The sequence below is a fragment of the Aulostomus chinensis genome, chromosome 4 (genome assembly GCF_037954235.1).
Source record: "Aulostomus chinensis isolate RoL2024-O1b breed Wild chromosome 4, RoL_Achi_v1.0, whole genome shotgun sequence".
Classification (NCBI taxonomy): Eukaryota; Metazoa; Chordata; class Actinopteri; order Syngnathiformes; family Aulostomidae; genus Aulostomus; species Aulostomus chinensis.
In genome coordinates, this window is record NC_141323.1 from 28,194,420 (window position 1) to 28,209,191 (window position 14,772).

At 41.7% G+C, this 14,772-nt stretch overlaps 1 non-coding gene and 1 pseudogene across 2 annotated transcripts; both read right to left on the reverse strand.

The window, feature by feature from the left end:
• Nucleotides 1–1,624: 1,624 nt before the first annotated feature.
• LOC147265193 (E3 SUMO-protein ligase ZBED1-like) lies at nt 1,625–4,498 on the reverse strand (annotated as a pseudogene). Its single transcript, XR_015112518.1, has 4 exons — nt 4,383–4,498; nt 4,027–4,298; nt 3,045–3,661; nt 1,625–2,887 (listed from the first exon to the last, which is right to left on the reverse strand). The product of XR_015112518.1 is annotated as an E3 SUMO-protein ligase ZBED1-like (transcript).
• An 8,536-nt stretch (nt 4,499–13,034) lies between these two features.
• Nucleotides 13,035–13,116, reverse strand: trnas-aga (transfer RNA serine (anticodon AGA)). Its single transcript has one exon. It is a non-coding gene; the product is annotated as a tRNA-Ser (tRNA).
• Nucleotides 13,117–14,772: the final 1,656 nt, after the last annotated feature.

The following is a 14,772-nucleotide window of genomic DNA, read 5'->3' on the forward strand; positions in this document are numbered from 1 at the left end:
TGCATTAAAGACATAAATAGTAATGTTTCAAGGGGGCTGCATGCACAGCAAATTTCTGAGTGAAAAAATCTGGAGTTTGACACAAAGCAGTGAAGGAGTAAAAATTTTGGAGTTTATTCCCACATTGAGACTCCAGCTCGTGTTAACTGATACTCTTAAGCAGTGTGGGAAAAGTCGTACATTCACTGGGTGTTCAGGGCAGTGAATCACCTCCACCCCAGAGTTCATTCAACGTTTCTCTCGCTCCTACTTATACAGAGACAAGTACGTGAGCAATTGTACCTCTTAAACCGTTCTTAATGTTGATATGTTTCGATTTATGTAATATCAAACTGAATACTGGCCAGGACTAAGTGACTTGTAAGGAAGAACTTCAATTTTCCAACTCTTGCAGAACGTCATCAGTGAGGCAACTGGGTAAGCGAGCTTCTTCCAGTCGTGCTCATATTTCACGTATTAAATGAACACTGGCTCTTGTCATTCCGTCTGGTGTCGTTAAAAAGTAGTTTTGCTCGCTTCACGTTTGGTTGTTTGTTTTTTATTTCCTGCGCGTGTCGTTTTTAGACGAACTTCTGTCACAACATCGGACTGGACACGCCGCGGCTCGAAGGCTGCGTGACAGGACACCGGGGCCTTCACGAGAGGAACCTGACAGGTAACATTAACGCTTCACATTTACCACGAAAAGCTTTGACAAGCAACGCGACCGTGACGTACTGTAATTGTGAATCAAATGGTGAAAACACGGTCGGCTAGTCGTGCTAAATAATGTGATTAAATGCAGACTAAGCTAATGGAGAACACCAGTGATAAGAGTGTGAAGGATCCTCCTCCTCCAGTCTAACAGATACACTGTCCATCACAAGCTTAAGCAGCCCAAGAAGCGACACAAGTGATGCTGGATATCAACTTGCTCACCCTGATATGGACAGCACCCGTGCAAGAAGTGTAAGTGTAGTGATTTACATACTTGACAGTTTGCTAGTTGGTTAGCGTAACTTAGGATGCAGATTAAACTCAGGGGCTACAGATCTTGAAAGCCTCATCCTAAATGATATTTTTTTGTGACAGATTGATGTTTCCTGAAGAAATGATCAGTACTTTTGGTCGCTAATTCTTATGATCTTTTTAAAAATCTATTCCAATTAGGTGGTGGAGCAGATTCCGAGCTCAAAGCCAGCAGGGATGACCGTGATTAAGGAGTATGAAGACACGGGGAGTTTGAAAGATTCAACTCGCCCATTAATGGTTAACATCATTGTGGCTCACATGCGTGAAAAGGAAGGGTAAGAAGCTTGATGCTGGTACCTAAATGTTCTTTTTTTCAGTGAAGGAAAGAATCTTTTCACAAACAATATTTATGTATTTTAGGAGAGCAGTAGCCAAAACAACCAAGGAGTTTCATGCTCTTGGGATTGTGTCACTCTTCCCATCTTTGAAGGATCCATACTCAAAAAAAGGGATATTTGAGTTTGCATTGTAAATACAGTGTGAAATCCTGATCTTTTTCAGAATTTTACCATTTGCTTTCCTTTGAAACTTTAAAATGTCAGAACTCTAACCAGATATTATTTCAGGAACATTTCTATGACATCCAGAGCAACACAGGTTTTCTTGAGTGGAGGGTGAAGACAGTTCAACGTAGGGCTGAATGATCTTAGAAGATATAATTGCCATTTTTCTGGCAGATATTGCGATTTTCTTCAAATCAAGCTTCAGTGCAATATTCACCATGTACAGTAACATTTACAAACATGACAAAATTACATCGTAGCATTAAAACATTAAATGCCATTACTCTAATGCAAGAATGAAAACTAAAGTTAAGAATTGATTTCAAATGGATTTATTGACAAGAAGCATGCATGTACATTCTATGAAGTCCTTGACCAACGGCAGTCATTACAACTGAAACTAAAGAGCCCTCTTTGGCTGTTAACTTAAAGTAGTGCAAAAAAATCCTTCGTTGTGTTAAGTTAAAAAAAGTTAAATAAAATACAAGATTAAAAAAAAAAACTAAATTCAACAATTACGAAATGATCTTGCCCAACAGCCTTACACTCAAGTAGGGATAGGTCAAGGTCAGTCTTTTATGGCTCAAGGGAGCTAGCTTATCAACATCTATAGCAGCAGTGAAAGTACTTTATTCAACCCTACATTAAGAAACCTGGACTCTCTTTTTACAGTAAGTGAAACTGAAAAGTAATGGTAATAAAATAAAACTTACTAAAATAAAATGACCCTACCTCTTCCCTTCTGAAAAATGTCAGACATTACAATAGGTGGGTCATTCATTTATGGCTCAGCAGCGACCAAATATTGCAAATCTATTCTTTAAACAATATAGGAAAAATAGGGAATATCTTTTTTTAAACAAAAGGCTGACGCCACAAGTCAGGGTGAAGTGCAGAACAAACAAATAAAATCTCAAGTACTAAATCAACAATAATACTTGCTTTCCTGACATCTCTACGTCACTCTTTACAGATTTTTTTGTCAAGAAAACCAGCATGTCAACCTTTGATGGTTTTAGACATGAGCGCTGACATGTGACAACATTGCCACTGGCACTAAATCTCTCTGATGGCGAACTGGTACCTGGTATGCATAGGAATTTACGAGCCACTTTGCTCAGCCATGGAAAGTTTACATTTTGCACTCTCCACCAGGCCAGTGGATCGTCCTCTCCATCAATAGTAGGAGTCATCAGGTAGTTGTCCAGTTCAGCTTTCATGGCATCCTCCAGCTGCGTAGTGGAAGAAGGAGGGACAGCCTTGCTCTTGAAGAAGCCGCCCAATGTCCGCTTCCCCTTCCCTGTGGTGGATGGCTCTGCCTCTGCTGCACCCTGGGGCATGGGATCTGTGGTGCTGACACGAGCCCTCTTTTCCTGCAAAACACAGAGATAACAGCTGTCAAAGTTTTGCAGTCTGCGATTTAGAGCAATTGGGCATTCTATGTAAACATTAAAAAATGTAATATGTAAATATTGGATTTGATGTGGCATTTTGTATTATTAAACTACACAAAGAAACAGGACAAGTTACCTTTTGTGCCACCTGTTCCATTTCAATCTTCACTCTCTTTCTTTGATGTCTGGGACATTCTCTGCACTTGTGTAGTCCGTCTTGAATCTAGGATCAAGGAAAGAAGTAATGTCCAGTAGCTCCTGTGTGGCTGGGTCGCTGTATTTATCTTCAATGTAGCCAAGAGCTCTTGATTTGATTTTCTTGGTAAGATCTGTGTCCTCGTCCCTTTCAGTCAGGGTTGATGTTCTCAGGAGATGGAGAACTGGCTTCAGGTATGACACACTTACATAGGCTTCACCGGACAGGGCATCTAAACTCCTGAGGAGGAGCAAGGGCATTGTTTATCGATTCAAGGACATCTGTGTCCTGCCAAGTGGGGACCAAGTGACGTGTCTTCTTGTCTTCAGACAGGACCTGAGACAACACCTTGCTCTGCTCCAACACCCTCCCGATCATTTTTTGCCTTGAGCCCCATCTCGTCGGATATTCTGTTATCAGTGAGTGCTCTGGTACATTTAATTCTTGCTGTGCCTTTTTCAGTGCTGTTTTCTTTTTCCAGCTATGAGAGAAGACAACCATCTGTTTGCAAAGTCCTGTTGCCCGTTGAACTCTTGCATCATCTTTAACAGCATTTTCTGGACAAAAAAAGAACATTAAATGAGAATTACAGGCTGAAAATGTAAGGATCATAATGGTAAACTTTTGCAAGGCAGATTTTCTAGCAAGAGAACAAATTAAAACAAAGTCATTATAGACAACAGTAAGGAAAAAAATTGATCAAATAAATTGTAGATGACAAATACTGTTATGTACACACTATTCATCATCTACTATTGATGATAAATAATCTGTTATATTAATTATTCAAAGTTGGTATTTGTAAGGGTTTCAAAGAAAAACATTAAGAGAAAAGCTATACGGACTATACTGAAAACACGCACACATCATATTAAACCCGTATGAATGGATAAATTAAACACACACACACTCTTACACTTACCAATTGCAAGATACAGCCTGTGTCCAAAACATTGAAGTCTGGTCCATTGATTAAGTTCCACAGCTTTGATGACGTTTGCTGCATTATCCGTTGTGATGCACGTCTGGTCCTCTTCTTTCAGACCCCAGTTTGACAGACACACTCGCAAACCCAGGGCAATATTCTCTCCGGTGTGGTCAGTGGGAAAGTATGCTGTCTGCAGGCAGCGACTTTTCAACTCCAAGTTTTCATTTACGAAATATACAGTCCAACTAAGATATGGCTCGGTCGTTCTGCTTCACCCCCTATCAGTAGTTGTGGCATAATACTCCACATTTTTCAGCTCTGTTACCACTTTTTCTTTACACTCCGCGTACAGCTGTGGGACGGTAACCTGGTTGAAGTAGGTGCGAGAGGGAATCACATATCTTCTGTCCAGCGTGCGGAGGAGGTTTTTAAATCCGTCTTTGGTGACAGTGTTAACAGACACCATGTCCTTCGCAATGTAGTGTGTTATGGCAGTCGTTATTTCCCGGTGTCTTCTGCTGCTCTTATCATACGGAGTTACACTGGCAAAAGATGCTGTAATTGTAGTCTGTTTGCTACTATGGGCCCAAGTAGTATCTTCGCCAGACCTTTCACCGGACTTTTTTGTCATGCACTCGTCATGCAAATGCCTGTGGTGATTTTTCAAGTGCCGGTATAAATTGGTTGTGTTTCCGCTGGATGTTGCAACTTTAGCGTGGCAGGTTTTGCACAGTACCTGTTTCTGGTGCATGTCTGCAGCCTCAAACCCGAAATACTCCCAAATGACCGACGTGCTGTTTTTCTTGGGGATTAAATCCCCTAACGCCGCTTGTGGTCCAGCTGAAGCCATTTCAGAAATTAAAGAGCAGGTGGAGCAGGTTATACTGATTGGTTAGCGTGACCTGTCCACCAGCAGCAAGCCGCTTCTGATTGGTGAGTTTGGCAGGATGGTAAGGAGACGGCATGTATGTGTAAAATAGTTGACACAACAGATCCTGGGTCAGTCAGGAGCACTGCAAAAAAAAAACGCAGCTTTGGCGATCACATGATCGCGTTATCTGAAATCGCAATTTCGATCAGAAAACGATAAATCGTTCAGCCCTAGTTCAACGTCAGTCTAAAACTGCATCAACTTCCCACAACAAAGTGATGCGTAAAGGAGGTCCCACATCGTCAAGGACAGTTGGTCCCATTGATGACCAGCAATCAGGAGATGGCTGCACGGAAGCAATGTCTCATCTTCACCACACAACTGACTGTGACTTAGTCTTCCAGAAGATGAGAGAAACATTCCTCTATCGCCAACAGATGATCCATGATCCACAGCAGTCAGCAGACATTCTCCAAATGTTCCCTCGTTTCTTGGACACTAAAGGACTGGTAGGAAACAAATACGATTTGAATAATATTTCTTAAAATAAATTTTATTCAATTGATATGATTGTAATGGTAGTTCCCTCCGCTTTACATTAGATTTTGCAGGATTTCTTGCTGATGTTTGGATGAGAGATTTCATCCAGGTTCCTGGAAAAGTGGACCACCTGCTTTAAAGACAAGATCATCCGAGAGGCCAGGAGCCTGAGACAGACACCTCTTCTGAAAAAACACCTCAACTCTGCCCTAAATGAAGAGTCTGACACTGCTGATGATGAGCCAGGTCGTATGTTGTTAAGGGTTTGTTTGCGATATCATAAGTTACCATACATTTTTAAGAAAATGGGAGTACATCTGATTATTACTGCCGCCTGTTTTTCTTTTAAAATGTAGAGAAAGATATTCTTAGGTAAAATATATGTTGATTTTTGTCTGCAGAGTGGGACAGTGACATGGCCTCCCTTCTTGTCTTGCTGCATCTGCGAACACCTCAACCAGCTGGACGTAAGCGGCCAAAAAAGATCAGTGTTGCAGAGGCTGCAGATCATTTAGTTCTATTTCAGAAGGTTTGTAAAAGCCACGTGATCTTTTCCAGTATTTTGTAACATTTTTTTCTAGTTAACTGCTTATGTGACAGTGCTTCTCATTGTGTTTCAGGCGTGCCAGAGCTTGGAGGGCCACCTTACCACAGAGCGAAACCCCCAGCCATATCTTTTGGCCAGAGGAACCTCACGAGCACAGGTTTTCAGCTTCTACATAGTCTTGGATGGAAAGCTTCTTCCATGTCAGTCAAGTACATCTTTGGGTGCATTTGATGAGCCGTTCAAGTCTCATTTTGTTTTCAGTCTGAAATATGATGATGCTCTCTCCAGCCTGTACACATTTTTGCAGACTACACTGTACAACATTGACATTGACACAACAGAAGAAACTCCAAGAGTCAAAGAGTTAAGAGCAAAGTTGTTGAACAAGCAGTCGCTAAAATGCTGAGATGTTTCCTCTGTGCGTCATCCTTTGGTCCAGCTCTGCTCTTGCTCAGGCACCTCAAACTAATTCATGGAATGTATCCAGGGAAAAATTTAAGATGAAAATGTGGTCAAATAGGATGCTGCTTGCAGTTCTCAAGTTATTCTGGATTTAGAAGGCACCTCATTAAGATACATGCACCATTTGACAGTCCATGTCTGACAGATCAGACCCCTGTCAGCCATGACACTGAAGAGCACGATAATTTGAAGTGCTTCAATGATGAAACCCCCTCTGCTTCATCACAACACCAAAATATTGAAGAAGGCTCTTCAGTGCCACGAAGCAGCAAGGACATGTGTGCATCAATTATTGCCAAACTTTTAGGAAGTGGTGTACCAAATCATGCCGTACTTTCTACCAGTGAGAACTTGGAGTCTTGTTGGAGACTTGCAAACTAATATACAGGAACAAGTGCTGAACTTAATACCAGCCACCAATCCCGCCAGATCGGCCATTGAAGAGTTGTTTAAACACACAGACAATCCTTTCAGCCATTTAAATTCAAATAGCAAGTTGGAAAAATATTTCACAGAAAAATGGGATATCATGCAAGCAGTTGAAAAGCGCCTAGGTGTAAGATTTGATACCAGACGAAACACCAAAACTGGAAACTAGGAGCAAGTTCCAATCATTGACAAATTGATCTGTATTCAATAGTTAAAACACTGCAGTTCATTTTCACAAATGAAAGTATTTGTGAATTGATGCAAAAATCTACTAGCTGTGACAAATATGAGGACTTGTGTGATGGAAGCTACTTCACAAATCATCCCCTGTTTTCAAGTGAAAAGTTTGCTCTCCAGTTGTACTTTGATGAATTGGAGTGCGCAAATCCGCCAGGTTCAAAAAAAGGTATCCATAAAGTTGTCTGTCTTTACTTCATTTTAAGGAATCTTCCACCCAGGGTGAATTCAGCCTTGATGAACATTCATCTGGTATCATTGTTCCATGCACAAGATGCTAAGAAATATGGTATTGATGAAATATTGAAACCCTTAGTAAGAGACCTGAAAATATTAGAAACAGCTGGAGTTGCTGTTCCATTTTCTGAAGTCTGTGTTCGTGGCACTCTTGCACAAATGACTGGTGATAACGTGGGTATGCACAGCATTCTTGGATTCATGGAGTCATTTAGTGCAAATCATTTCTGTGGGTTTGTCAAAAGTCAGTTTTCTCAGAAGATGACCCGTGTTTGACTTTAAGATCTGCAGTTTTGAATGACCAACATTTTACTGCTCTGGAAAATGATCCAACAATAACCTCCTTATTTGGCATTAAGCGGAACAGCATTCTGAACACTTTGCAGTATTTCAGAAAATTATGCTGTTGACATCATGCATGACATTTTGGAGGGGGTTGGTCAATATGAGGCCAGGTTACTTTTTGAATACCTGATGAAACATTTCATCACTAAAGAAAGCCTGTTGAAGAGGATCTATGCTTTCAAGTATGGCTATTTGGAAAAGAAAAACAAGCCAACCAATGTTAAGCTTGACTGTGTGGGACATGGACTCGGGTTAAACACATCCCAAACTCTGTTTGATCACAAACATACCCTTAATATTTGGTGACCTGGTACCAGAAGATGATTTGCACTGGCATTTGATGCTTTTGTTGCTGAACATTATTGACGTTGTGTTTTCATACTCGATCACTGAAGGGATGACTGTGTATCTAAAGCATCTTATTATCGAACATCACCAACTCTTCAAATAACTTTACTCATCAAAAACCTTGATCCCAAAACACCATTTCATGGTCCGCTATCCTCGGTGCTTCCGAAAAATAGGACCACTTATTCATATCTGGACAATGAGATTCAAAGCTAAACATACATTTTTCAAGGACTGTGATAAGAACTTCAAGAATTTGACTGTCTCACTTGCAAGAGAACATCAGTTCACATTTTGTCCATAAACTTCATGATCAGAGTCGCCATCTCATCACATGACTTTGGGTTTGGGTTCTGTATTGGTGCTAAAATATCCTTCCATGCCCCTCACTAGTTTGCACACAGAAAAGCATATTTTACTGGTTTCAAATCTCTTAGCGTGTTCTCTCTCTTAAACCAGCTGTGGCAGCTTTCATTGTGTGATTGATTTTAAAATATAAATATGGAACAGAACCATTGGAATAAGATGTCAGGACATTTGAAGGAATTTAAATCTCCTGTTGAAATGTTGAAGTGTGCAGCTGAGGCTCTCTGGCAGTGGCACAAGGAGCCACAATGGCAGAACCTGGACCCTCCTGGAGGAGAACCACAGTGAGGGCCTTCTTGGCTCCAGATTGATGGAAATCAAGTGTCTGAGGCTGTTAGCAGCCATGAAGTTGATCTGGATCACTCTTCACCATCCTCACAGGCCTTGATGGAACCAAAAAGGCGACTTCCTGGAGAAGATCTTCCAGGGGGTCCAGGTTAAAGCGGTGCCCCAGCTGGCACCACGCGCTGACCCAGGTCCTGCATGTGAGATACTGTCAGTTCTGTTCTGTCCTGCTCACAACCACAGGCTGGTGGTGAGGCCTGCAGCAACCAGGGCCCCAGTCACCAAGTGTATAAAGGCTGGTCATTGTGGCAGTGGGAGGAGTCAAAATGAAGACAGACCAATGTGAGCAGGACGTGACTGCAAAAGTAAGAAGAACTTGACCATGTTTCCTACAGTACCCAGGAGGCTTGGTAGTTGTTGAAGGAAGCTCCAAAAGCAAAGAGCAGACAGCATGATATAAAAAGAAAAGATCCAGACACTAAAACTACAAGTAGAAACAAGATGAAATACTAAAAGCTTTGGAAACATACTACAAGGTTGTATATACATTATTATATACACTACTATTCTCATTGACTCCTAAAGAGGGAAAGGAAGAATTAGAATGGGGATCAGATCAAACCGAGACTAAACTGAGACATTCGTCAGATCAAATTCAGATTAAAGCAAGATTCTCCAGATCAAAGTGAAAATTCCTGATGATGTCATCAGGGCTTTGACAGTAACGAGAATTCTGTCTTTGATCTCAAGACATGAAAGAAACACAATTGAGGAAAGTAGAACAGAGCACATTCAGCTTCATTAGAAACACTTGAACTGTTGAACAGTAGAATTTGTTTGAAAAAGTTTACATCACTGAGTGACAGGATTGAAGAGGGAAGATTGTTCTACTTTAAATTTAATTCTAACTTCCAAGTCAAGTCAAGTCAATTTTATTTATAAAGTGCCAAATCACACCAGAAGTTATCTCATGACACTTTACAAGTTTATCTCATGAGATCGGTACCCTGGAAGGTATCACCTTGATGCTTGATGTTCCTGCCTGTTTAAAGGTTTTGTCACCACTGTTGCAGGATGTGCTTGCTGATGGAGAATTGTTGGGTGTAGATTCACTGAAGGAGTTTGGTACTGGACCTGCTCTACCTGTAAAGTGTCATGAGATAACTTTTGTTGTGATTTGGTGCAAAATAAATAAAATTAACTTGACCAGTGTTATTTGTGGTCTTTTGTTAATTGCATGCCACATGAAATTATTATTGGTCAGTTTTCTAGTGACAGTCTCACAGTGGCAAGACAAGAACACTTCTACTTCTGATGATGACAGTTTGTTCAACACTGAACTTCATCCAGTACCATGTTGTCAAACACTGGAACATCCACAGCACCTGAACAGGGACCTGAACCCTGGACCCTCAGATTAAAAGTCTGATGCTCTACCGTCTGAGCTACTCAGGCTCTTCCTACAGCATTTAGACAGGAAAAGAAACACCTGTGAAGGTCAAACTGCTGCTTTCTTGACTTGTTAAATCCTCCATGTTAAAGTCCACCATGCTTTTGATTGGCTCTGATTCTCTGTGGCAAAATCCAACAAGAGGCTCCAAAAATGTCTTCAATGTCATAAGAATGCACAGGACAAGATGGTAGTTTCCTTCATGTCTGCAGTTCCTCCACTGGAAAGTAAAGTCAATGCTGTTCCTCTGCTGAAACCTGGGATGGGACCAGGGACCTTTAGATCTTCAGTCTAACGCTCTCCCAACTGAGCTGTTTCAGCTCTGAGTGAGGGCCCTGCTTCTCTCATTTTATAATCTCTTCCACTCTCACTAGAACTTAGAGAGGATTTGAGCTTCTGAAGTCATGACACATTGAACAGTTCTACAGGACCATTTTTGATGAATGTCTGAATCACACAAGCCTTTTTTGTTTGTCTTCTTCCCAGTTGCCTCAACATTGTGAGAGCCAATAATTCCACATCTGTACCAGACACACCTCTGGTTGGTGGGTTTTCTGGATCTTTCTGTTCTAACAGTGTCTTTTGTCTTAATTATGCCACTTTCACATGAAAGAAACACAAAATGAAAAGTAGAACAAGCCAGAACCCCAAATATTGATTTGCAAGGTCAAACAAACAACAACCAGTCAAGCAAATCAAACCAACAGAAACCAACTACTGGTTCCAAAACCAGTAAAAAACAAAAACAGAGGAAAAGTCTTTGTGTGCAAGAACATGCATGTGTATGGATGTGTGTTTCGATGCGTGTGTCAAAAACTGACACTTTTTTTTTTTGACAACTTGAGCCAACAGTGGTGGTGTCTGTCAAAGAGGTGGAGCTCTGTCCTTCACCTGCAAGATTTCAGCAGGCAGCTCAGGTCTAGTTTTCTTCACTGTGCCACCATGATAAGTTTCCTCCTGAGAAGTTCTTGTCCAAGGTCATAGCTGGTAAAAGAATTGTCACAGTGATACTGGGACCCTGCAGTCCAGTCGTCATATCCAGGACCACACTGGACATGGCCGTCTTTGTTTGTTTTGTTGTTGTGCAATGTGAGAGAATGTGACAGACCATTTTATACCAAAGACAGGCTGTGTGTGTGTGTGTGTGTGTGTGTGTGTGTGTGTGTGTGTGTGTGTGTAACCATGTTAAATTCTTTTCAATAAATATATTTCAACCTGCTATTATTTGTATGCTTATTTGTATGATTTCTGAAACCCAAGGCTAACTAAGGTGTACATACTGCAACCTAAAGTTTGGTAATGAGGAGAATGATGAAAAATCCACAAGGTGATCAGAAAATAATAAATGTATTCAGGAAAAAAAATCATCTCTGAACATGTGTGACTGAAATATGTCAGTGGGACTGGCAGAATCTGGCTTTACCACAAAGTGTCTCATCAAGAGGTCTGTCAAATGCGTCTGCTGTGGAGGGTCAATCTGTCCGTCCACATTCAGATCAATGATACAACATCTCTGCTATGATCAAACTACTCAGGATGAAACAGACCAATGTTGACATCAAGTAGCAACTCAGCAGCTGATCAACAGAGTCCTAAGAACCAGTAGAGCCTGTTCATCGTCCCTGGGTGGGCTCGAACCACCAGCCTCTGTTCACAGCCAAGCGCGCTGACCGATTGAGCCACAGAGACTCTGAGTCTCCTGCTTTTCATGAAGAGTTTTCAGGCTAAATTTCAGAGTGTGAGGTCCACACGGCACATTTGAGGGAACATGAAGGACAGATGAGAGTCTGACTGTCATGGTGAAAGCCTTCAGCACTAGAACTGAAACAGCCCCCACCATCTTAACCCCCCCAGACCAAACATCATCGTCCAGCCTCCAACCAGAGGTCCATCAGTTATCATGGGAGCCACGTGTGGAGTCTGGATTCTTTTCTAGAATGTGACGGCAATGACAGTCCTGCCAAGTGACATCACTGACATGAATGGATGACTTCAGTCATGTGACTCGATGACTTCAGTGCATCAAATTACCAAGTGCACTGCAGCAGTCCTTGTTGCTGTCTGCTGTTGTGTCACAGCAAAGTAAGGAAACAGCCTGACGGTCCTCAAGAGGAAATTCAACAACCTCCAAAGATGGAGGTGAATCTAGACCTGCTCATGTTTGCTGTCCTTGATGAACTTGGGCGGTACTCTGGTGCTGGGATGAGGTCATGGAGACGATCCAGGAGCAGTCCTGATGTTAAATGGACAAAATGTGTCAACATGAAATAAAATTGAAAACCTATTTGAAGCCTTATTTTGTGTTTGATGGACATTTTTTAAATCTCTAATGACTTGTTTTAACTGAACCTACTGGATCCTGTGGTGCCTGATGAGGAGACAACTTGGGTACAAAGTTGAAGAGGAGGGTTTTTGGAAGGGAGGTGATTTTTTTTTCCAGTGTTGTAAATCAAAATAACTACAACGACATGATAGAATTTTCTCAAAATGTCCTGACTAAGATGGATTCCAAACCAAATCAGCTGTCACAAGGGAAAGTCTGCATGTAAACACACACACACACACACACACACACACACACACACCAACTTACATTCCCAGGGACTAAACCAAACCAATTCCTACTTAACCCTAAGCTCCACCTCAGTTCCAGATGAAACTGGTTGAACATGGAACCGTCCCACTTGGAACATTTCCATCACCTTCACCACCACTGGAGTATCAACAAAGATTTTGGTCAACACCAGAATGGTTGAGACAAGACAACATGCGACCAATCCTCTCTCTCTCCCTCATCATCAGCTGCTACAGCCCTTGAAAGAAAACCTTTGACACATGGACCTACAGTAGGAGCAGATGTTGTCTCCTCTGGAACAGCAGTTTAACATTGTTGGCAGGACTCGAACCTGCGCGGGGAGACCCCAATGGATTTCTAGTCCATCGCCTTAACCACTCGGCCACAACAACTACACTCCCATGAGCATGAGTAGAGGATTGATATTCAACAATTAATCTTCATTGAAGCACAGTAGATTTTTTTTATATTCTCACACACACAAACTATTTGTGTGTGTGTGTGTTGTTTACCAGCAAGATGAAAACTGTTGTGGTATTTGACAATTCTATTGTTTCTGAATGAAAATCATGTGAAGGAGAATCATGGAGACATCCTAAAAATGGCTGAGGTCTGCTGAGCTGCAGCAGGTCTGAGCTGCTTTTGATGCCCAGATGATGAGGAGGCAGTGAATGTTGGGTTTGGTGGAGCTGAAAAAATGCTGCAGGTGTTGAGAGGTCTGCTGGTGTCCAGGACTTCCTCTCCAGGTCTCAGCTTCTCCCTGCAGTTCCCACAAACACCACAACAGTCCTGGAACCCCTGTAGATGGTGGAGGACCATGTTGACCCCGATGCACCATCAGGGCATCAAATACCAGTCCTGATGATCAAAAAGGTCCCTCCACTCATCCAGGGTCAACTCTAGAGGAAGCTTTTGTAACAGATGAGCAAACACACTCAACTAGAAATCATGATTTAAACACAATGTTGATTTTTTACAAATTCCTTCAATGTTTTAAAAACCATCAAAGTGGACAGAAGCCCAGATGGTCCAAACCTGTTTCCTGTCTCCTGCCATTGTGGAGAGCCTTTGTTCTGTCCTGCTGCTGTCCAGTTGTCTCTACTGAGCTCCTCTGCTGGTTCCACCTTGAAGAGGGTCTGAGCTAAAATTGAACCCTGAGGAACTTCAACCTTTGATCTCAGAGTTTTGTGTTTGATCTTAGAATTCTTTCTTTGATCTCACCTGAGACAAAGAAATGGAAGCTCAATCTGCTGTTGAGGAGGCCGTGATCGTATAGTTTTTAGTACTCTGTGTTGTGGCCGCAGCAACCCCGGTTCGAATCCGGGTCACGGCAGCATGAGACAAATTTCTTGTGTGTACTGATGGACACAAACCAAGCTGAAATTTCCCACAATGCAACAGGGCGGTGTTTGGTCATTGTTGAGCAGGCGTCAGTCTGACAATGATGTGATATTGTTTTGTTATCACTTGACCAGACCCAAAAGTAGGCTCCAGGTATCAGTTTTTTCTCAATGCTAATGTCTGCTAGCTTAGTCTGCTACTTTGATGGCTCTGACTACAAAAAGGTCCAGACCCCTGGATATGGTGGTTCCTACCTAAACGTAGATTCTGTCAGCTCATGTTTTGAAATCAACTCACCATGAACACAAGTAGATTTCAATGGACTGCAAATGTGTCTCATTTAATGGTAAACATGTCAAATATAAATTCCATCACCTGAGGAGGTCTGCTGCTGGAATTAAGCTCCAGATATTCACAAGATATTTTATATCTTAAGATAAAGCATTTTTATATTTGATTTATTATTCATTAGCCTGCTTCATGTGGTGTGATTTTATGTGTCCTATATTGAATAGAACTTTGTAAACGATCGTCCCTGAGGATGTTGAATGATGTCAAAAAAGGGTTCTCTCAGCTCTCCTTTCCTCTAAATAGAGGAGTCTCTGCTGAGGTCGTTCCCTGTCAGAGTCCTGACGTCTATTCAGATGCACCGAGAGACTCAGGCAAACAGAAGACAAGGGCAAGTGAAGTAACCTGAAAATGAGAGG